The sequence below is a fragment of the Carassius carassius genome, chromosome 8 (assembly GCF_963082965.1).
Source record: "Carassius carassius chromosome 8, fCarCar2.1, whole genome shotgun sequence".
Taxonomy (NCBI): Eukaryota; Metazoa; Chordata; class Actinopteri; order Cypriniformes; family Cyprinidae; genus Carassius; species Carassius carassius.
The window spans coordinates 33,419,529-33,441,974 of record NC_081762.1 but is presented as its reverse complement, the minus strand read 5'-3'; the positions used below and the strand labels follow the sequence as shown (position 1 = coordinate 33,441,974).

Genomic DNA, 22,446 nt, shown 5'->3' with positions numbered 1-22,446 from the left:
TAGTATCTTGGACAGAAAAGGGAGATTCGAGATTGGTCTATAATTAACTAGTTCTTTGGGGTCAAGTTGTGGTTTTTTGATGAGAGGCTTAATAACAGCCAGTTTGAAGGTTTTGGGGACATGTCCTAATGACAATGAGGAATTAATAATAGTCAGAAGAGGATCTATGACTTCTGGAAGCACCTCTTTCAGGAGCTTAGATGGTATAGGGTAACATACATGTTGTTGGTTTAGATGATTTAACAAGTTTATACAATTCTTCCTCTCCTATGGTAGAGAATGAGTGGAACTGTTCCTCAGGGGGTCTATAGTGCACTGTCTGATGTGATACTGTAGCTGACGGCTGAATGGTTGCAATCTCTAATAGTATCGATTTTAGAAGTAAAGTACTTCATAAAGTCATTATTGCTGTGGTGTTGGGAAATGTCAACACTTGTTGAGGCTTTATTTTTCGTTAATTTAGCCACTGTATTGAATAAATACCTGGGGTTATGTTTTTTTTCTTCTAAAAGAGAAGAAAAGTAATCGGATCTAGCAGTTTTTAATGCTTTTCTGTAGGATATGTTACTTTCCCGCCAAGCAATACGAAATACCTCTAGTTTTGTTTTCCTCCAGCTGCGCTCCATTTTTCGGGCTGCTCTCTTTAGGGTGCGAGTATGCTCATTATACCATGGTGTCAAACTGTTTTCCTTAACCTTCCTTAAGCGTAAAGGAGCAACTTTATTTAAAGTGCTAGAAAAGAGAGAGTCCATAGTTTCTGTTACATCATCAAGTTGTTCTGAGGTTTTGGATATGCTAAGGAATTTGGATACATCAGGAAGATAACTTAAAAAGCAGTCTTTTGTGTTAGAAGTGATGGTTCTTCCATACTTGTAACAAGAAGTAGAATTTACAATTTTGGCTATATGAATTTTGCAAAGAACTAAATAATGATCTGAGATATCATCACTTGGCTGAATAATTTCAACACCATCAACATCATTTCCATGTGACAGTATTAAATCTAGAGTATGATTTCGACAATGAGTAGGTCCTGAAACTTGTTGTCTAACACCAATAGAGTTCAGAATGTCTATAAATGCTGATCCCAATGCATCGTTTTCATTATCAATTCAAGTTTATTTCAATTCAAGTTTATTTGTATAGCGCTTTTTACAATACAAATCGTTACAAAGCAACTTTACAGAAAATTAAAAATAATAATAATAATACAAGACGTAGTCAGCTAGATGATGAACTATCAATATTATTAATTAATAGTAATTATATGATGCAGTCACACATGTAGCAATAATTGTTAGTTCTGTTTGTTGATTCAAGGTTAGGATCATCTGGGGTCCTCTGAGGGTCAGCATCATCTCTTCTCAGGTGTTCTGGATCCAGACTGGAGCTTGTGTAAATCCTAGTTACCACGGGATGTAAATCCCGTGGCAAAACATAGAAACAAGATAGAGACATCATTAGCATAGCTGCTGATCCAACAAAGTAAAATTAGTTTAACCCAAGCTAAAGAATAAAAATGCAGATGCAACTACACTCACAATTTAAGAGATACATTATTCGAATGCTTGGCGAAAGAGATGCGTTTTTAATCTAGATTTAAACAGAGAGAGTGTGTCTGAACCCCGAACATTATCAGGAAGGCTATTCCAGAGTTTGGGAGCCAAATGTGAAAAAGCTCTACCTCCTTTAGTGGACTTTGCTATCCTAGGAACTACCAAAAGTCCAGCGTTTTGTGACCTTAGGGTGCGTGATGGGTTGTAGCGTGGTAGAAGGCTAGTTAGGTACGCAGGAGCTAAACCATTTAGGGCCTTATAGGTAAGTAATGATAATTTGTAACAGATACGGAACTTAATAGGTAGCCAGTGCAGAGACTGTAAAATTGGGGTAATATGATCATATTTTCTTGACCTGGTAAGGACTCTAGCTGCTGCATTTTGGACTACCTGTAGCTTGTTTATTGACGAAGCAGGACAACCACCTAGAAGTGCATTACAATAGTCCAGTCTAGAGGTCATGAATGCATGAACTAGCTTTTCTGCATCAGAAACAGATAACATGTTTCGTAGCTTGGCAATGTTTCTAAGATGGAAGAATGCAGTTTTTGTAACATTGGAAATATGATTTTCAAAAGACAAATTGCTGTCTAATATAACACCCAGATTTCTGACTGTAGAGGAAGTAACAGTACATCCGTCTAGTTGCAGATTGTAATCTACAAGATTCTGTGTGGTGTTTTTTGGTCCAATAATTAATATCTCTGTCTTATCTGAATTTAATTGGAGAAAATTATTTGTCATCCAATCTTTTACATTTTTAACACACTCTGTTAGCTTAGATAATTGGGAAGTTTCATCTGGTCTCGTTGAAATATATAGCTGAGTATCATCAGCATAACAGTGGAAGCTTATTCCGTATTTTCTAATAATATTACCAAGGGGCAACATGTATATTGAAAATAGAAGGGGACCTAGGACGGATCCTTGTGGCACTCCATATTTTACTGATGATAAATGAGATGACACCCCATTTAAGTAAACAAAATGGTAGCGATCGGACAGGTAGGATCTAAACCATCTTAGAGCCTGCCCTTGAATACCTGTATAGTTTTGTAATCGATCTATGAGTATGTCATGATCTATGGTGTCGAACGCAGCACTAAGATCAAGTAAGACTAGAAATGAGATGCAGCCTTGATCTGACGCAAGAAGCAGGTCATTTGTAATTTTAACAAGTGCAGTTTCTGTGCTATGGTGGGGCCTAAAACCTGACTGAAATTCTTCATACAGATCATTTTTATGCAGGAAGGTGCTCAATTGAGCAGACACAACTTTTTCTAAAATTTTAGACATAAATGGAAGATTTGAAATAGGCCTATAATTTGCCAGTACACTAGGATCTAGTTTTGGTTTCTTAATAAGAGGCTTGATAACCGCCAGCTTGAATGGTTTTGGGACGTGACCTAAAGATAACGACGAGTTAATGATATTGAGAAGCGGTTCTTCGGCTACAGGTAACAGCTCTTTTAGTAATTTAGTGGGTACAGGATCTAATAAACATGTTGTTGGTTTAGATACAGTGATAAGTTTATTTAGCTCTTCCTGTCCTATATTTGTAAAGCACTGCAGTTTATCTTTGGGTGCGATGGATGAAACTGAAGTGTTAGACGCTGTAGAATCTACATTCGCTATTGTATTTCTAATGTTATCTATTTTATCAGTGAAGAAATTCATAAAGTCATTACTATTTAACGTTGGTGGAATATTTGAATCAGGTGGCGTCTGGTAATTTGTTAATTTAGCCACTGTGCTAAATAAAAACCTTGGATTGTTTTGGTTATTTTCAATGAGTTTGTGGATATGCTCTGCCCTAGCAGTTTTTAGAGCCTGTCTATAGCTGGACATACTGTTTTTCCATGCAATTTTAAAAACTTCCAAGTTAGTTTTTCTCCATTTGCGTTCAAGACTACGAGTTACTTTCTTGAGAGAGTGAGTATTACTGTTATACCATGGCACAGTACGTTTTTCTCTAACCTTTTTCAATTTGATGGGGGCAACAGCTTCTAATGTATTAGAGAAAATAGTGCCCATGTTGTCAGTAATTTCGTCTAATTCATGTGTATTTTTGGGTACAAATAGCAGTTGAGATAGATCAGGCAGGTTATTTGCGAATCTGTCTTTGGTGGCTGGAACAATAGTTCTGCCCAGACGGTAACGCTGAGACATATAGTTAATATCAGTTATACGCAGCATGCACGATACAAGGAAATGGTCTGTAATATCATCACATTGGGGTACAATATCTATAGCAGTAAGATCGATTCCATGCGATATAATTAGATCTAGTGTATGATTAAAACGATGAGTGGGCCCGGTGACATTTTGCTTGACTCCAAAGGAGTTTATTAGGTCAGTAAACGCAAGTCCTAATGTATCATTTGCATTTTCAACGTGAATATTAAAATCTCCCATGATTAGCACCTTATCAACTGTAACTAGAAGGTCTGAGAGGAAATCTGCAAATTCTTTTAGGAATTCTGTATACGGCCCTGGTGGTCTATACACAGTAGCCAGAGCAAGAGATACATTAGATTTCTTTTGCATGTCTGACAGTGTAACATTTAGCAAAAGTATTTCAAAAGAGTTAAACCTGTATCCTGTTTTCTGGGTAACATTGAGAATATCACTATATATTGTTGCAACACCTCCTCCACGACCAGTCTGACGGGGCTCATGCTTATAACAGTAGTTTGGTGGAGTAGACTCATTTAGACCAAAATAATCATTTGGTTTTAGCCAGGTTTCAGTCAAGCAGAGTACATCAAAACTATTTTCTGTGATCATTTCATTTACAATAACTGCTTTGGGTGTGAGTGATCTAATATTTATGAGCCCAAACTTTAAAAATTGTTTTTGTTCATTTACTTTACATTTTTCTGGTTTAATTACGATAAGATTTTTTCTAGATCCTACATTATATTTTGACCTCACTATTCGGGGAACAGACACAGTCTTAATAGTTTTTACAGCACAAGTACTTTTATCATTTAAGCGGGTGGAACAAAACTCATCATAATAGTTATTAGAGAATTGTCTTACTAGTCACATGGAGCGAAGTGTCCTGGAGATGTTGTCAGAGAGCAGCTCCGCTCCGATTCTGCTGGGGTGTAATCCATCAGCGCGAAACAGCCTAGGACGCTCCCAGAAAAGATTCCAGTTATTAACAAATAGCAGTTTCTGTTCTTTACACCATGACAACAACCATTCATTTAAAGCAAAAAGTCTACTGAACCTTTCGTGTCCTCGTCGATACGTGGGCAGTGGTCCTGACACGACGATCGTCGCCGCGGGCGTCGTGCTGCGAACCGTCTCGATCAGGCTGCTGAAGTCCCTCTTCAGCGTCTCCGTCTGCCGCAGCGTGGTGTCGTTAACCCCGGCGTGAAGCACGACCGCTCTGGGGCTCTCGTCGACCTTCAGGATCGCGGGTATCTGCGCAGAAACATCGAGAACACGAGCACCAGGCAAACAATGAGTGTGCACTTTACCTTCGGCTAACGTAGCACTTACGTGTCGGACGATGGAGTCTCCGATGATCACAGCGTCGCGTCCTGTCTCGCGGAGGGGAGCGAAGCGGTTCCGGATGGAGATGTCGAAGGCAGGAGGGGGAGAAGTCGTCGCCCGGGACCCGGCTCGCGTCCTCCGCTGTGGATGCACCCAGGGTCCGTGGTGTCCCGGCGTCGCAGTGAAGGACATCTGGGAAGATCGCGTCCTGGGTGCACCGGGCCTGTGCAGAGAAACACACGGAGTAGACGTGGTGGGACTGTTAACAGATCGCTGTATACTTACCCCGGACTTGTGAGCGTCAGCCCGGGATGATTCCAGCGCGGTTCTCCGCTCTCTCAGCTGGGCCTGCCTTACCTCCAGGTCGCGAATCTGCTTTCCCACGGCCTCGAGCTCGAGCTGCACAGAGTGGAGACATTCATCCGCCATTAAAGCAAGTAACAGTGAGTACAGCAGTGGTAATGTGTGTGAATAGAGTATTAGCAATGTTAGCGCAGTTAGCTGCAACCACGCCGCTGATGCTAACGGGCTAAAAGCTAATAGCGGACCCGGGAGATCAAAATAAAACTAGTGATAGCGAGGCGCTCTGATTGTTTTTGTTGTAGAATACAATAGAGGATATATTCACACGTTATATAAACGGAAACGATGATGTATAAAATTGTTTTTTGAGTTAAAAATAGTCAATGAAAAGAATATAGTGACGGAGCTCAATATAGCTCAATATAGTGACGGAGCTCAAACGCAGTACAGCCGCCAACAACAAAAAGGAATCAACATGGATATTAAAATCACCAACTATTAAAACTTTATCTGCAGCCAGAACTAACTTGGATGTAAAATCACCAAACTCTTTAATAAAGTCTGTATGGTGCCCTGGTGGCCTGTATACAGTAGCCAGTACAAACATAACAGGGGATTTATCATTAACATTTGTTTCTCTGGATAATGTTATATGAAGCACCATTACTTCAAACGAGTTATACTTGTAGCCTGCCCTCTGAGAAATCCTGAAAACGTTGTTATAAATTGAAGCAACACCTCCCCCTTTGCCTTTTAGACGCGGCTCATGTTTATGACAGTAATCTTGGGGGGTGGACTCATTTAAAATAATGTAATCATCAGGTTTTAGCCAGGTTTCTGTCAAACAGAGTACATCTATATTATGATCAGTGATCATATTATTTACAAAAAGTGTTTTCGTAGAAAGGGATCTGATATTCAATAAGCCAAGCTTTATCATTTGTTTATCCATATTGCTTCTGTTTTTTATTTGTTGAACCTCAATTAAATTGTTAATCTTAACTTGGTTTGGACGTTTTTTGTATTTTCTAGTTCGGGGAACAGACACAGTCTCTATAGTGTGATATCTAGGTGAAAGAGTCTCTATGTGCTGAGAATTAACTGACCTCTGTGACGGGAGGTAGCTAGCAGACGGTCGGTTTAGCCAGTCTGTCTGCTTCCTGACCTGGGCCCCAGTTAGTCAAGTATAAACACGAAGACTATTTGCCAAATTTCTAGAGAGAAGAGTGGCGCCACCCCAGGAGGGATGAAGACCATCTCTTTTAAACAGGTCAGGTCTGCCCCAAAAGCTCGTCCAATTGTCTATGAAACCTATGTTATTCTGTGGGCACCACTTAGACATCCAGCCATTGAGTGATGACAATCTGCTATGCATCTCATCACCACGGTAAGCAGGGAGGGGACCAGAGCATATTACAGTGTCTGACATCGTGCTTGCAAGTTCACACACCTCTTTAATGTTATTTTTAGTGATCTCCGACTGGCGAAGTCGAACATCATTAGCGCTGGCATGAATAACAATCTTACTGTATTTACGTTTAGCATTAGCCAGCACTTTTAAATTTGCCAAGATGTCAGGCGCTCTGGCTCCCGGTAAACATTTGACTATGGTGGCTGGTGTCTCTATATTCACGTTCCGTACAATAGAATCACCAATAACTAGAGCACTTTCATCAGGTTTCTCAGTGGGTGCATCACTGAGTGGGGAGAACCTGTTTAATGTTTTGATCGGAACAGAAGAGCGGTGTTTTGACCCACGACTACGCTGCCTCACCGTCACCCAGTTGCCCTGCTGCAAGGGCTCAGTCTCCGGAACCGAACAATGTACAGGACTCCTTGAGCTAGACGCATCCAAAGCCATATCTAGAGCCCTAACATTCTTACTGTCCTCAATTAAAGTTTGGATGCGTGTCTCTAATTCTGAAATCTTCTCTGTCAGCCTAACTATTTCCCTGCATTTATCACATGTGAATCCCTCATCAGCGACAGAGATAGATAAACTGTACATGTGGCAAGAGGTGCAAGAAACAATGATAGGAGAAGCCATTACTCACCGTGCTTGATGGAAATTCTTACTGCGGTTGTTTGATGAACTTGTGAAAAACTGGAGCGAGAGGAGAAAAGAAAACAGCGATAGGTTCGAATGAAAAGGCTAATGACAAGCTAACGAGTGCTAACGCTTTAACAGTGAACGCTAACACCATGTTTCCTGATTATATCTCCCAAGGGTAACATATAAAGCGTGTAGAGTAGAGGCCCAAGTGAAGCTTTATTGTCTCATTGGGCTGGTTAGCTCAGCTGGTTAGAGTGTGGAACTAATAACGCCAAGGTCGCGGGTTCGATCCCTGTACTGGCCAGCTGTTTTCATTCTCTTGGATCTCATCTCTGCTCTGCTCTTCTCCTCTGACAAAGTGTAGGGTGATCTCACTGAATTCTCTGCTTGCTAAGCAACATGTTGTTGTGGAAATAGCTCAGTTGGGAAAGCACTAGACTAAAGGTTTCGGGTTCGATCCAGGGTTTTGGCAAAATCTTCCACTCTTTTCCCTTTGTCTGAGGCGGGCCAGTGACCAAAAATCACTGGGTTCCAACTTCTCTGTATAACTGCTTCCCCACTGCCACAGCGCTATCTGTTTCCCAGTTGGACATCAACCAAGCTGTTTCGGTTCCATGGTGTAATGGTCAGCACTCTGGGCTTTGAATCCAGTGATCTGAGTTAGAATCTCGGTGGAACCTGTGTGCTTTCTTGCCGCAGAAAAAGAAAAAAACAGCACTAGTTTGGTGGTGGTGGAATTCTTTGTGGCCCTGTGAGCAACAGCTGCTCCAGTAAAGGTCCCATGGTGTAATGGTTAGCACTCTGGACTCTGAATCCAGTGATCTGAGTTCAAATCTTGGTGGGACCTGTTTTGCAACCAATTTGCACAGGACCATGTCTGAAATACTTTTTGGCAGCTTTGAGTCCAAAAAAAATAAACTAACGAAGAGAGTGTGGCAGCATTGCATCGACACTCAGTCTGTCTCTTTAGGGCAGTGGTTCTCAAACCTGTCCTTAAGGCACCCCTGTCCTGCACATTTTGATTGTCTCCCTTATTAGACACACCCAAATCAGGTCTTCCGGTCTCTACTTGTGAGCTGATGATTTGAAACAGGTGTGTTAGATGAGGTGAAAATGCAAAATGTGCAGGGCAGGGATGTCTCCAGGACAGGATTCAAAACCACTGATTTAGGTAAGGATGGCTGAAGCGAAACAGTCGTTCCGAAGCTTTGCGAGATCCCGAAGCGCAGATGTGTCGAAACACTGATCCGAAGCGTGATTCGAAACACCCATGTCACGTGACTATGACCAAACGAAGCCTCGAAGTGTTTCACTAATTGTTTCATCAGGTGTGGTCCGCCGAATCAGCGTTTGATTGGAACGGTCGGGAACAGACCACACAATCGCACATCTGTATAAAAGTGAAATAAACGCATTTTGACCTCGTGGGTTTTTGTGAGAGGAGTTTGACTTTGAGTTAGCGGATTTTTGGTGATATAGTGACATAGTGCGATTTGATTAGTTATAGGCAATTTAGACTTACATTTAAATTTACACAACACATTGACTGAGAGGCTAGAGACAGACAGAGTATACATATAGTGACACATTAATAGATACATAGATATAAATATATATAGACAGCTAGATTAATAGATAGATACATATATAGATAGATTACAGATACATATATAAATACATATATTATAGATAGATACATATATAGATAGATTATAGATACATATATAAATACATATATTACAGATAGATACATATATAGATACATAGATTATAGATACATATCTAGATACATAGATCGATTCATATATAGATAGATAGATTTGGATAGATAGATAAAATGGAAGCTCCCCAGAAGAGATGCCGTACATCTGTGGTGTGGGAGCATTTCCATTTAGAAACCCCAAATAAAGTAAGATGTGTGTATTGTGATCGGCAGCTAGCCTACTGCAACAATACATCATCCATGATGCGCCATTTGAGGAGCACTCATCCTGCCATTTTGCAGGGTGCAGAGGATGGCATTCCCCCTGTACCTAGGCCTGCTACTGACACTGCTGGGCCATCTAAGCAAGGTATGCATTGTTTGGGATATAATTATAATTGAAATATAATTACAACCTTTTGGGACACTGTTTATAAAGTTATATAAAGCACTGATTATAAATACTGGAAGGTTTCCAAATAATGAACCAGTAGGCTATACTTTTAATAGATGTGCACTAATTGAAGCTGTATTTTTCCAATGTATTTGTCTGAAAGTATGTTTTGTCTTCTCTTTTAAAAGTCAGACAGAGGGAATTGGATGAGGCTCTTTTAAACATGGTGGTGAAGGATCTGCAGCCCTTCACCATCGTGGACGATGAGGGATTCAGGGCATTTGTGAACAAGCTTGATCCAAGCTATGTCCTCCCATCCCGGAAGGTGCTTAAAATAATGGTCAGTGAAAAGTACAACAAAGCCAAGGAGAAGACAATGGAGGACCTACAAATGGCCGAATTTGTTAGCCTTACAGCTGACATGTGGTCCTCCATTAATATGGATGGATATCTTGGTGTGACTTGCCATTACATAACACCAGAGGCAAAAATGGCAACTGTTGTACTGGGTGTAAGGAGGTTTTACCAAACCCACACAGCCCAGCATCTCATGGAGGCTAAAGCCTTGCTAATGGCTGAGTGGGGAATAACCTCCAAAGTTCAGTGCATGGTGACTGACAATGCATCTAACATGATCCTAAGTGCCCAGCTACTCCACCTTCGCCATGTCCCATGTTTTGCTCATACTTTAAATTTGATTGTGAAAAAGGCACTAGATCAAACCCCAGTCATCAATGAAATACGCCAGAAGGCCAGAAAGATAGTGGGGTTGTTCAGATCCAGCTGCAAAGCAAAGGACAAGCTTGTGGAGATGCAGAGCTTGATGGGAAGACCAACTCTGAAACTGATACAGGAGGTTGACACGAGATGGAACAGCACATCTGACATGCTACAGCGCTTGTATGACCAACGTGAACCAGTGGCTGCTGCACTTTCCAACTTAAACAATGATACTGCTCCCCTGACAAGTATTGATTATGACATTATTGAACAATCATTGTCAATACTGCAACCATTCAAACTCGCAACAACAGAGATGTCAGAGGAAAAGAGAGTGTCTGCTTCAAAGCTTATACCACTGTACAGGATGTTGCAGCACAAGCTTGCACAGAAAAAAGGAAATGCAACGCAGGAATCAACTGTTCAATTAGGTAGGCCACAATGACCATACTACCCATGTCATTTGCCATAACTGTCATATTATTGTCATTATTATAAATATGTGTTTCTCCTGTTTTGGCTCATAGGCTCACATCTGCAAGAAGGTCTGCACTCCAGATGTGGAGGTTATGAGAGTTTTAGAGCCTTGGCACTGGCTACACTGCTGGACCCAAGGTTCAAAAATGTGGCATTTGGAAATGCTGCCAAAGCCCAGGAAGCTGAAAAGCATATCACACTGGAGTGTGCTTCACTGATGCGTTCAAACACAAATCCTGGTGAGCAGTTTCAGTCTGTGTTATGTTATGTAATCTGAATCATGTAATATAATATATCCTTCATATATGCCGTCAGTTTAGGATTTGTTACTAATTGCTGTTTTCATTTTTATTCAGACCCAGAAATGTCAACATCACACCCATCATCATCACCATCATCATCACCATCACCATCACCATCAACACCAGTAGAAACACAGGACAGTTTATGGGAACTTTTTGATACTCGCATCCATCAAACCAAGATGATACACAATGCTAAAGCTGATGCCACAGTGGAAGTGAAAAAATACATCAACGATGCGTATTTGCCCAGAACTCATTATCCACTAACTTACTGGAAAGAGAGAGCAGTAATCTTTCCTCATTTGTATGTCCTTGCAAAAAAATATCTTTGTATGCCAGCAACAAGTGTCCCTTGTGAGAGGATTTTTTCAAAGGCTGGAGAAATTATCTGTAAAAAAAGAAGAAGGCTAAGTCCTTCCACAGCAGATAAATTAATATTTTTGAATAAAAATCTCTAAAAAAGTGAGACATTGTGGCTTGATTTCTTTTATTAATATTCATTTTTCATGACCAAAATAACATTATGCACAGTGAGGAGCCTATAGGTTACAAGCTTCACATATTAGAACATTATAATAATAAAAAAACAACAATTTTTTTTAATGGCTCGTCAAGGTTGTTTCAGATCAACACCTGCAAGTGACCACTAGGTGTCACCGTTGAAACGGGTGTCGGATTGATTCGAAGCCTCGAAACAATATGGCACATTTGGTTCAACTGTTTCATTGGTTCACGAGGCCTCGATTTTGCCATCACTAGATTTAGGGATGTGTGAGTAAAAGGGCAGGAGCCAACTTGGAGAATGCAGGCATCGATCCTGCTAACTCTCACTTGCGCCTACTGCTTCCCATCGACTGAGCCAAAGTAAGCCCACATGAGCCAATCGAGTTTCGCCTGTGGCTTACTTTTGACCAATCGCGTTTCTCTCCTGTGACTTTCTTGTGACCAATCGCCGGTCGTTGTTATTGTCATCTTTGTTAAGGTAAGGCTATTACTTTATTCATTGAAAACTGGTCATTATTTGTTCATATACAGTGTGTATTTTTGGAAAATGAATCGTGTCAGTATAGCTAGCTAGCATGTACAGTTCATGCTTTCTTCAGTACCTGTGAACCTGTAACTTTTCACATGATAAATGATCAGATAAGTTAAATTTATCGACCGTCAGCTAATTAAGCTATGCTACAGTCAACAATGATGTGTTTATTGTCTAAGAAGTCATGGTTTCTGGGCCCTATGAATGAAAATAATGATTAAACTATTTACATTTATATTTGGTATTAACACATAATAACACACACACATTTTAATTGTAAAAATCATTACCACATTGTTGTGGAGATATGGAAAACTGCATTTACCAGGAAATAAATTGATATTTTCTAAAATAATGTAATAATAATGACTTTTTTGATAAAAAAACATTGACCCCTGGTTTCACAGACAGGGCTTAAGACTAGTCCTAGACTAAAATGTAAGTCTGAGCTGTTTCCACTGAAATAAACTTGCACTGACTGATCTTAAAAATATATCAGTGCCTTTTTAGTTTTAAGATGCACATCGGTAATGTTTTTTTTCTAAGCATGTTTATAAAAATTACTTAAATGTCCTAATTGATCTATGGTCTAATCCTGGCTTAGTCTAAGCCCTGTCTGTGAAACCGGGCCTGAGAGTCTTAACTTAAACAAACAAACAAAAAAAAGGCCAAATGTATCCATATGGGCCAAAGTATGTGTAACTGTGTGTAAAATGGCACTGTTTTGCAACCAATTTGCACAGGACCATGTGTGAAATACTTTTTGGCAGCTGTGAGCCCAAAAAAAGCTAACGTGGGAGTGTGGCAGCATTGCGTCAACGCTCAGTCGGTCTCTTTAGGGCAATGGTTTTCAAACCTTTCCTGGAGGCACCCCTGCCCTGAACATTTTGTATGTCTCCCTTATTAGACACACCCAAATCAGGTCTTGCAGTCTCTACTAATGAGCTGATGATTTGAAACAGGTGTGTTAGATGAGGGAAATGCGAAATGTGCAGGGCAGGGATGCCTCCAGGACAGGATTGAAAACCACTGATCTAGGGATGTGTGAGTAAAAGGGCAGGAGCCAACTTGGAGAATGCGGGCATCGATCACGCTACCTCTCGCGCCTACTGCTTCCCACCGACTGAGCCAAAGTAAGCCCAAAGTAAGCCCACATGAGCCAATCGCGTTTCGCCTGTGGCTTACTTTTGACCAATCGCGTTCCGCCTGTGGCTTACTTTTGACCAATCGCGTTTCGCCTGTGGCTTACTTTTGACCAATCGCGTTTCGCCTGTGGCTTACTTTTGATCAATCGCGTTTCTCTTCCGTGGCTTACTTTTGATCAATCGCGTTTCTCTCCTGTGGCCTCCTTTTGACCAATCGCCGTTGTTGTCATCTTTGTTAAAGGTAAGGCTATTACTTCATTCATTGAAAACTGGTCATTATTTGTTCATATACAGTGTGTATTTTTGGAAAATGAATCGTGTCAGTATAGCTAGCTAGCATGTACAGTTCATGCTTTCTTCAGTACCTGTGAACCTGTAACTTTTCACATGATTAATGATCAGATAAGTTATATTTATCGACCGTCAGCTAATTAAGCTATGCTACTGTCAACAATGATGTGTTTATTGTCTAAGAAATCATGGTTTCTGGGCCCTATGAATGAAAATAATGATTAAACTATTTACATTTATATTTGGTATTAACACATAATAACACACACACATTTTAATTGTAAAAATTGTTACCAAATTGTTGTGGAGATATGGAAAACTGCATTTACCAAGAAATAATTGATATTTTCTAAAATAATGTAATAATAATGACTTTTTTTTATAAAAAAAAAAACATTGAGAGTCTTAACTAAAAACAAACAAAAAAAGGCCAAATGTATCCATATGGGCCAAAGTATGTGGGAATAGTGCTCATTTTAATTTAGGTAGACCAGAAAGTTAAAAACACAGAAAAATGGCTGAGATTTTAAGAGGTAAAAGCACCTGGTGTAACCCTGGGGTAAGATGACAACATTTGAAGTATGATATATTTAATGTAATATTTTGTAGCCTGGTGTGTGTGTAATCATGGTTTAAGATGACAGCATTGAAAATAAAAGGAAATTTCAGACTTCATATTGACGTAACATATTTTATATGTCAGGGATTCCTGTCCTTTGTAGAAAACTCATCTTCAGGACAGTTTATGTCATGGCCATGTTTATTACCACAGTAATATAGTTTATGCGTAGCTTGTTAAATTATTGTTACACACTTAACATAGAGGTGTCTTTCAGATTGCAAAAGGTAGTAGTCTTCTGATTTTCATTTTCAGAAAATGTATGCATATCCCTCTTTTCAACGGCAATCGGCAACATCAAGCCGACTCCTCATGGCACCTTTGGCGGAGGCGAGGCGCCTTGAAAATGTGGAGTCTGGAAGGGCCAAACCTAAGGAGGAGGTGCTGTCAGAGGCCAGTACTTTTGTCAGCACAAACGGTGGAGACCCCAGTGACCAGTTTTTAGTACTGGCTCACTGCAAACTTCAGTTTGGGAAGTACCAGGGCCATAGATTTAGATGGCTCCTGGAAAACTCTCTGGGGTATGCCGTGTATTTGGTGCTCAGCATTTCCAATGAGACGGCGCAGACAACACCCCTGTCAGAAAATAAACAACTGTTTCTCAGAGGTGGAAAGTAACGAATTACATTTACTCGCGTTACTGTAATTGAGTAGCTTTTTTGTGTACTAATACTTTTTAAAGTAATTTTTTAAATCTGTAATTTTACTTTTACTTAAGTATATTTTGTTTGAAGTATTGTACTTCGCTACATTTTAAAACACATTAATTACTGAGTAAAAAAATAAAATAAATAAATCGCTCCCTGGAAACTACAGCAGTAAATAATGGGCAGGAGGGCAAACTGACGCTAAAATCACGAGAAAGATGCAGACGGTCAAAACAGGCGTTAGTGGTGCAGACACCGCTGAAAACGAAACCCTGTCATGTTCGAAACCCGGGCCAACACAGACGTTCTTTATTTTTTTGTTTATCCTACTAACTTCAGCCGCCAAACGGGCGATCATACAGTGAGGAAAATTGCAGTAGTTAAGGCGAGCTGACATGTTATCAAGTACGCTGCTGTTTGCAGAATTACCGGACCTGCGTCCTCGCAGACATCACACTCCCGAGTCGAATGCACAAAGTCTGAACTACTGAGGATGCAAGTCCGAAATCATCGGCTGAAGTTAGTAGGATAAACAAAAAAATAAAGAACGTCTGTGTTGGCCCGGGTTTCGAACCCGCGCTAAAAGACAGTATGCCATGAGAGATGACAGTCACTAACCACTGAGCTACCAAGCTACTCTGGATCTGCATCAGATCTTTTTGGGTTGGGTCTTTATGGGTTTACCTATCATGAACATAAACAATAGCAGAACACTGACTACATTTTATGGTTCATGGTGTTAAAGAACATTTCATAACGTCTCAGACAACTGTACATTTGTGGCTACTGTGGCTTAATTATAAACACTATCGTTAACTCATATTTACCCTAGTAAAAACATGGTACATTTTAGTACGATCGTCACTTCCCAATGCAAACACGCCCAATAAAATGGCCCCACCCCTGTCACTTGATTGACAGGTTTCCGTGTAGACGTTGGAAATTCAAATGCAAAAGGTATTGCGATTCCATTTGAGTTTTGGCAGTTTACGTGCACAGTGCAGAGAGAGTGAAAAGTGGGAAGTTGTGGCCTAATGGTTAGAGAGTTGGACTTGCAATCGAAAGGTTGTGAGTTCAAGTCCTGGGCCAGCAGGAATTGTGGGTGGGGGAAGTGCATGTACAGTTCTCTCATAGTGGCCATTTTAATTTCAAATTTAAAGTATCTTTTGATTTTTTTAAATAATTTCTTACCATTTCAAATGAGTATTCAACATTTTATGTCTTGTATATCAAAACATTATTCATGCATTTGTAACTGCAGGTTAAATGCATTCTTGTCCTGCACTACACAGTGTGATACATCTAAATGCCACCTCCAATGAATCTTCTGCATTTCCTCTGCATTAAAAGATGAGTTTGTTGATAATGATTTGCCTGGTAACAGCCCAAATGTTTTATTATTCTACATAACTGATTCCTTTCATTAAAAACAACTAGTTTGAGATTAATAGATCTATCCCAGGGGTGTCAAAATTAATATTAATATATGTAGAAATGCTGTAGGTAAAATTCTATATTCACACTCCTACTCACAGGGTTTAACTGGTGATGTGAGTTTTTTCGCCAGCTGTGAAGGCGACAAATTTTTGCCACGTGCCAACAGCGCTTTCACAGTTGCGGTCTTCTGTACACCAGTTTGGATAGCTGCAGGTGGAGGTGCAGTGGTTGCAGAAGCACTGGAGGTTGCAGTGTGAGGTGCAGGCTGACGTACGCTGGTGCCCACAGCAGAAGCCCGTCTTTTCAGGACATATGTCTTGAAAATGGCCATGTTGGTTTTGGGCCTGGCATCTGCCTTAACGAGGTACCTGATGAGGGTCTGAGCCTCCTTGCTCTGGTCCTCATAAACATCTTTCATGGACCGGCCCTGGAAGTCACCAAACTCCACCATCAAGCAGCCCTGGTCTCCAGTTGCCCGGGCTTTTGCCTGCATTTCCTGCTTCCTCTGATACTTCTCCACTTCTTCTGCCATCTCTCTAATTTGAGAAATGTACTGTAGGAACAGCAGAGGTGGAAAGAGTACAAAAATATTCTACTCAAGTAAAAGTACCATTACATTAATGAAATTTTACTTAAGTACAAGTAAAAGTACCAGTCTAAAAATCTACTCAAGTAAAAGTAAAAAGTAGCTCATTTAAAATTTACTCGGAGTAAAAATTACTTAGTTACATTTTAACAGTGGGAGGGAGTCAAAATGGGACAGGCCAAGGGTGTCAAACTCAGTTCCTGGAGGGCCACAGTCCTGCACAGTTTAGATATAACCCTAATTAAACACACCTGATCCAGCTAATCTAATCATTTAGGTTTAATTGAAAACTACATGATATGTGTGCTGGAGCAGGGTTAGAACTAAAATCTGCAGGGCTACGGCCCTCCAGGAACTGAGTTTGACACCCCTGGGATAGGTCTATTAATCTCAAACTAGTTGTTTTTAATGAAAGGAATCAGTTATTTAGAATAATAAAACATTTGGGCTGTTACCAGGCAAATCATTATCAACAAACTCATCTTTTAATGCAGAAGAAATGCAGAAGATTCATTGGAGGTGGCATTTAGATGTATTACACTGTTTAGTGCAGGACAAGAATGCATTTAACCTGCAGTTACAAATGCATGAATAATGTTTTGATATACAAGACATAAAATGTTGAATACTCATTTGAAATGATAAGAAATTAATTATTTAAAAAAATCAAAAGATACTTTAAATGTGAAATTAAAATGGCCAGTATGTGTCAGCAAGTCTCTGTTAATAAGTGAGTCATTGCGATTGAACCGAATCATTTAAACGGTTGATTCATCCAGGAACGAAACACTATGGAATGATATTGCGGACTTTATTCAAAAGGCATTGCAAATTGTATTTGCAATTGCGTTTTCAATTTGTGGACGCAACAAAATGTGACATAATCCAAATGGCGCATTACCGTTTTCATTTTCGATTAAGTGAACGCACAGTGTCTGCCAAATTTAAAATGGAAAGTGTTTGCAATTGTGTTTTCCATATCTTACATGGCTATGAGCCTGTCGTATTTAAATCACAATATTAACTACCACATTTGCCTTTTGTGAAAGTGACATGACATTCAGCCAAGTATGGTGACCCATACTCAGAATTTGTGCTCTGCATTTAACCCATCCAAAGTGCACACACACAGAGCAGTGAACACACACACAGAGCAGTGGGCAGCCATTTATGCTGCAGCGCCCGGGGAGCAGTTGGGGGTTTGGAGCCTTGCTCAAGGGCACCTAAGTCGTGTTATTGAGGGTGGAGAGAGAACTGTACATGCACTTCCCCCACCCACAATTCCTGCCGGCCCAGAACTCGAACTCACAACCTTTCGATTGCAAGTCCAACTCTCTAACCATTAGGCCACGACTTCCCACTTTTCACTCTCTCTGCACTGTGCAGGTAAACTGCCAAAACTCAAATGGAATCGCAATACCTTTTGCATTTGAATTTCCAACGTCTACACGGAAACCTGTCAATCAAGTGACAGGGGTGGGGCCATTTTATTGGGCGTGTTTGCATTGGGAAGTGACGATCGTACTAAAATGTACCATGTTTTTACTAGGGTAAATATGAGTTAACGATAGTGTTTATAATTAAGCCACAGTAGCCACAAATGTACAGTTGTCTGAGACGTTATGAAATGTTCTTTAACACCATGAACCATAAAATGTAGTCAGTGTTCTGCTATTGTTTATGTTCATGATAGGTAAACCCAGGCCACAAGTTAACACGGTCACAGATCTGATGTTGATTCACAGTAGCTTGGTAGTTCAGTGGTTAGTGACTGTCATCTCTCATGGCATACTGTCTTTTAGCGCGGGTTCGAAACCCGGGCCAACACAGACATTTATTTTTTTGTTTATTCTACTAACTTCAGCCGCTGATTTCGGACTTGCATCCTCAGTAGTTCAGACTTTGTGCATTCGACTCGGGAGTGTGATGTCTGCGAGGACGCAGGTCCGGTAATTCTGCAAACAGCAGCGTACTTGATAACGTCAGCTCGCCTTAACTACTGCAATTTTCCTCACTGTATGATCGCCCGTTTGGCGGCTGAAGTTAGTAGGATAAACAAAAAAATAAAGAACGTCTGTGTTGGCCCGGGTTTCGAACCCGCGCTAAAAGATGGTATGCCGTGAGTGATGACAGTCACTAAACACTGAGCTCCCAAGCTACACTGAATCAGCATCAGATCTGTGACCGTGTTAATTTGTGGCCTGTGTTTACCTATTATGAAAATAAACAATAGCAGAACACTGACTACATTTTATGGTTCATGATGTTAAAGAACATTTCATAACGTCTCAGACAACTGTACATTTGTGGCTACTGTGGCTTAATTATAAACACTATCGTTAACTCATATTTACCCTAGTAAAAACATGGTACATTTTAGTACGATCGTCACTTCCCAATGCAAACACGCCCAATAAAATGGCCCCACCCCTGTCACTTGATTGACAGGTTTCCGTGTAGACGTTGGAAATCCAAATGCAAAAGGTATTGCGATTCCATTTGAGTTTTGGCAGTTTACCTGCACAGTGCAGAGATTGCTATTTAAATATGACAGGTTCATAGCTCCTAAGATATGGAAAACACAATTGCAAACGGACTTTGCATTTCCATTTTAAATTTGGCAGACACTGTGCGTTCACTGAATCGAAAATGAAAACGTTAATGCGCGATTTGCATTTGCGTTTGGATTATGTCACATTTTATGCGTCCACAAATTGAAAACGCAATTGCAAATACAATTTGCAATTCCTTTTGAATAAAGTCCGCAATATCATTCCATAAAACACTGTCACGTTGCTCAGAGATGCAAAACTGTGCTTTGGTGGCTGTGTTTGGAATTATTTTCTGTTGTAGAAATAGAGCTAAAAAAGGCAATATGGTGTCTAAAACGCAAGTCTCTTAATTAACTTGTTTACTGAACTGTTATATATATATGTATGTATATATTCATGATGATTTTTGGAGGAAAAGATGGCATTCTTTGTGTGATTTTGATTTAATATATGAAATTATATAAATATGTGAATTTTCTGCCCCTATATCTTTAATTTTGTGATCATTCTAAATGCATTTTAGGAAACTGAATCACACAGTGAAAGAACGCACTATAAATGCGCGCGCACATCATTAAAACAAAAATAGCACACTCCTCACCACTGTCTTTTTGGCTAATTTGTGCAAAACCTCTTGCTAAAATGTCAAAGCTTCATTTTAACCACCAATGCAACGATGCAATTATTTAGCTTACCTCTACATTCTTACGAAGGGTTGATGTCTTGTCGAGATTTTATAAGCTGCTAGTTTGGTCTTCCTAGGCAAGTACAGCTTACACTGCATAATAGAGCATACATATGGCCAGGGGTTCACTTCATTTCCTTCGAGTTCAACTTCAGAATATGACGGGGTTTCGTTTTCAGCGGTGTCTGCACCACTAACGCCTGTTTTGACCGTCTGCATCTTTCTCGTGATTTTAGCGCCAGTTTGCCCTCCTGCCCATTATTTACTGCTGTAGTTTCCAGGGAGCGATTTATTTTTTTTATTTTTTTACTCAGTAATTAATGTGTTTTAAAATGTAGCGAAGTACAATACTTCAAACAAAATATACTTAAGTAAAAGTAAAATATCAGATTTAAAAAATTACTTTAAAAAGTATTAGTACACAAAAAAGCTACACAATTACAGTAACGCAAGTAAATGTAATTCGTTACTTTCCACCTCTGGCGTCTTTTTCGCTTGCGTGCGGGGCTCAAAGATTGGACCCCTTCCTTTGCGCAGCAAGCGCTCTACCATTTGAGCTAATTCCTCTGGCCTTTCAAGAATGACGAGCATAGCTGGGAATGACGGGTTTGATGCAAAGAGGCTGTCCCTCCTCTGGGCTTGCTCCTTTGCACTGGCTGAGATTATGTTGTCGAATTAACAAAGAGATTAAGCTTTTGTGTTTAAGGACCTTCTCGGTCTTGTTACGCCAGTATGCATGTGTATGGATTCTTGTATTATGTAGGCTACCTTGGAACACTCGGGTCATGCAGACAACTTCTCACTTCTTTTGCTCACACTGACTTAAAGTCTAAGGAAGCGGTTCTCAATTCTAGTCCTCGCTCCCCCCAGGTCTGCATGTTTTGCATGTCTCTCTTTGTTAGCACACCTGATTCGGATAATCAGCTCATTAGAAGTGAGCTCCTAGCGATTGACATGGTCCCTACACAGTGTTCATTGCTCCCCACTCCCTGAGCAGGGGAAATCCGTCAAAGTGTACTTCACTTTGGAACATTGGTTCACGGATTTGTGCTGCGCAACTTCTTCACACATGGAGAAGTGTGACATCAATTACCTCTGTATACCTCGATACACCACTGTATTACTCACTATGAATTGAACGTATACATACGCTTTGAACTTGAATCACGGAGGGATTTCATGTGATGTCCAGTTCTCAGGGCACTTACGTTCGAATGGAACAAATGTCTGAAGCTATAGGAGAAACTTACAAAATGTGAAGAGCAGGGGGCATGAGGACTGGAATTGAGACCCGCTGGTCTAAGTGACATCTGACCGTTTCAGCTGTCCTCCCTAACATCCCTCTACATGTTAGATACAGCCCCATTTTTAGGTCAATTAAGAGGCCAACTTGCATTCGTCAGCCTTTCACACTGTCTCGAGGACTTTGATTGCTTCCACGTTAGTTCATGTTCCTTCTTTTGTTGATGCTGGAATAGCTCTTTTTTCTTGGCTTTGGGCAAGAAGGCTCGTTGGTCTAGGGGTTTGATTCTCGTTTTTTGATTGAGAGAGGTCCCGGGTTCAAATCCCGGACAAGCCCTTGTTCAGGTTAAAACGTGAAGCTTTATTGTCTCATTGCATTCACAAACATTATGGCAGGTTTTTTTCAATCAGGCAGACACAGATGGCTAAGCCAGGCCAGTTAGCTCAGCTGTTTAGAGCGTGGTGCTAATAACGCCAAGGTCGCGGGTTCGATTCCCGTACTGGCCAGCTGTTTTTATTGTCTGGGGGCTCATTTCTGCTCTGCTCTTCAGCTCTGACAAAGAATAGGGTGATCTCACTGAAATCCCTGCTTGCTAAGCAGAGGTTTGTTGTAGCCGAAATAGCTCAGTTGGGAGAGCGTTAGACTGAAGATCTAAAGGTCCCTGGTTCAAGTCCGGCTTTTGGCAACATCTCCCACACTTTTCCCTTTTTTGAGGCGGGCCATTGACCAAAAATCAATGGGTTCCAACCTCTCTGTATAACTGCTTCCCCACAGCCAGAGAGCTATCTGTTTCCAAGTTGGCCTCCAACCAAGCAGTTTTGGTTCCATGGTGTAATGGTCAGCACTCTGGGCTTTGAATCCAGCCATCTGAGTTTGAATCTCGGTGGAGCCTGTGTGCTTTCTTGCCGCAGGAAAAGATAAAACAGCACTAGTTTGGTGCTGGTGCCAGTGTTTGTGGCCCTGTGAGCAACAGCTGCTCCAGTTAATGTTCCATGGTGTAATGGTTAGCACTCTATACTCTGAATCCAGTGATCCGAGTTCTCGGTGGGACCTATTTTGCCACCAATTTGCGCAGGACAATGTCTGAAATACTTTTCGGCACCTTTTAGTCCAAAAAAATTAACTAACGTAGAGAGTGTGGCCGCATTGCATCGATGCTCAGTCTGTCTCTTTAGGGCAGTGGTTCTCAAA

At 40.6% G+C, this 22,446-nt stretch overlaps 4 non-coding genes across 4 annotated transcripts; all 4 read left to right on the top strand.

The window, feature by feature from the left end:
- The first annotated feature begins 8,024 nt into the window (after positions 1-8,024).
- On the top strand, positions 8,025-8,096 carry trnaq-uug (transfer RNA glutamine (anticodon UUG)). The gene has a single exon. It is a non-coding gene; the product is annotated as a tRNA-Gln (tRNA).
- A 95-nt stretch (positions 8,097-8,191) lies between these two features.
- trnaq-cug (transfer RNA glutamine (anticodon CUG)) lies at positions 8,192-8,263 on the top strand. Its single transcript has one exon. It is a non-coding gene; the product is annotated as a tRNA-Gln (tRNA).
- Positions 8,264-21,687: 13,424 nt separating this feature from the next.
- Positions 21,688-21,761, top strand: trnai-aau (transfer RNA isoleucine (anticodon AAU)). Its single transcript has one exon. It is a non-coding gene; the product is annotated as a tRNA-Ile (tRNA).
- A 106-nt stretch (positions 21,762-21,867) lies between these two features.
- Positions 21,868-21,940, top strand: trnaf-gaa (transfer RNA phenylalanine (anticodon GAA)). The gene has a single exon. It is a non-coding gene; the product is annotated as a tRNA-Phe (tRNA).
- Positions 21,941-22,446: the final 506 nt, after the last annotated feature.